Source organism: Cebus imitator, unplaced genomic scaffold (genome assembly GCF_001604975.1).
Source record: "Cebus imitator isolate Cc_AM_T3 unplaced genomic scaffold, Cebus_imitator-1.0 Scaffold228, whole genome shotgun sequence".
In the NCBI taxonomy this organism is placed as follows: Eukaryota; Metazoa; Chordata; class Mammalia; order Primates; family Cebidae; genus Cebus; species Cebus imitator.
Window position 1 is genome coordinate 685,510 of NW_016107543.1, and position 1,980 is coordinate 687,489.

The following is a 1,980-nucleotide window of genomic DNA, read 5'->3' on the forward strand; positions in this document are numbered from 1 at the left end:
AAAAAAAAAAAAAAAAAAAAAAAGAACTATAAAAGAGGGTACTGATCACAAAGGATCTCAGTTACTGTATATTAAACGTGCACTATTCTAAAAGGTCACTTTCTTTGGATAAGCAGACAATGACCAGGGCATCTAAAATATCTTACACCTTTGTCTTATTTACCAGCCCCCCTCCCTGCTACAGGAGCATTACCCAGCTTCTATTTTTACATGAGAAGCCCATTTCCTGTCTTAAAAGTAAAGCTGGATTTTCACCTCTCAGGAGAAAAACCACCTATAACAGTAGTCTTTTCCAGCTCGAAAAGGTGAAATTATTAAAGGGTAAGAGTGTGGAAGGACAAAAGGACAACGTTAAGGCCACCACTTCACCCAGAAGAAGAATGTCTTTTGTTTTCTGAACTTTGAAATCCGATTTCCCTTTAACCTCAGAACTTAAAAAAAAAAAGAAAGAAAAAGGCTAGGCGCGGTGGCTCACGCCTGAAATCCCAACACTTTAGTAGGCCAAGGAAGGAGGATCACCTGAGATCAGGAGTTTGACAACAGCCTGACCAACATGGTGAAACCCCGTCTCTACTAAAAATACAAAATTAGCCGGGGAGGGTGGCCCATGCCTGTAATCCCAGCTACTTGGGTGGCTGAGGCAGGAGAATCGCTTGAACCCAGAGAGCAGAGGTTGCGGTGAGCCGATATCGCGCCATTGCACTCCAGCTTGGGCAACAAGAGGGAAACTCCGTCTCAAAAAAAAAAAAAAAAGAGAGCGAGAGGGAGGGATGGGGGCCTACTACGCAGGACTATTCCATCCAGAATTTGCATAGGCAGGTTTTATTTTCATTCATATGACCTTCTGAGCCAAAGCAGAAGGATACGGCCACGTTCTCCAGCCAGCCTGCCCAGTGCCGAGAGGGTAAATCTGTTTCTGGTCTCCACTTTTGAGCTTCTATTAATCTAACAAACCAAGACATATCTACCGCTCTCCTCTCCGCCGATGTGACCCCTCTACCAACTTCACACACACACACACAAACACACACACACACAAACACACACACACACTCCCTCTCAGAGTAAACACAATTGCGACCCAGAATTCCTGCTTAAGCTACACTCCCGTTCTCACGCAATTTATTACTAAAACCTCCCAAAAGCCAATTAAGTTCGAGAAACCGGACAAAGTCCCTTAAAAATCGAGTTAGGGGCACGTCCCTGGCCTGAGGCTGGTCCCACCCTGCCCGGATACCCGAGTCCGGCTGAGACCAAGTCGCCATGCCCACTCTCGGCGCCTGAGCTTCCAGCCTCCTGGGGCGGCCAGCGAACAAGTGCTACTTCCCTGGCCTTGACCCACCCTTACAGCAAACCCCACCCCGCCCTCCATCCCGATGGCCCCACCCCACTCCCAAGTCCGGGTCTCACACCACGCCTTCTCGTGCCTTCAACCCTGCCCAGTCCATCCCACCCCGGAGCAAGCTGTCCTCGGCCCAGCGCGCGGCCCCTCCCTGTCAGGCCCAGGGCCCGGCTCCGGCGGGAACCCGCTCGGCCCCCGCCTCCTGCGCCTCAGCACCATCCTGCAGCCCGTCACCCCATAGGCCTCCGCCCCGCGGCGCTGCACCCCTCCCTTCCGGGAAAGGAATGTGCCCGATACCCGCTGCTGAGCTCGGCGTTCGCCGCGGCCGCCACAGCAGGCCCTCAGCCCGAGACCCGGCCTCGCCGCCGCCACCGCCGGCCGGCCTAGAGCTCCCCAGCCTCCGCTTCCCTCCCCGCCCCCTCCTGCCACCGCACTCGGAAGCCCGCCCGCCGCAGGCACCCTAGGAACAGTTTCTCCAATCAACGGGCCGATACGGTGGCCGTCGCCGGATGTCCTTCTGATTGGCAGCAAAGAGGGCCCAATGGCTGAGTGTACCTCTTCATCTCCGGGCACAATTTCCCAAGACTGACATAATTTCAGGCCCAATGGGTGCCTAGGCCCGCCCCGCGGCGTGGACC

General features: G+C 54.3%; 1 protein-coding gene across 4 annotated transcripts in view; it reads right to left on the minus strand.

Moving 5' to 3' along the window:
* The window catches only part of NFE2L1 (nuclear factor, erythroid 2 like 1), a 13,249-nt gene extending 11,486 nt beyond the window's left edge, over nt 1-1,763 (minus strand). For 2 of the 4 annotated variants that reach the window (XM_017497021.2, XM_017497019.2), the window contains exon 1: nt 1,238-1,416. The gene's annotated coding sequence lies outside the window, so the exon portion shown is untranslated. Of the gene's footprint in view, nt 1-782; nt 989-1,237; nt 1,417-1,639 lie in introns of those variants that run through there. The other 2 variants (XM_017497020.2, XM_037727342.1) reach the window with 2 other exon arrangements.
* Between the last annotated feature and the right edge of the window lie 217 nt (nt 1,764-1,980).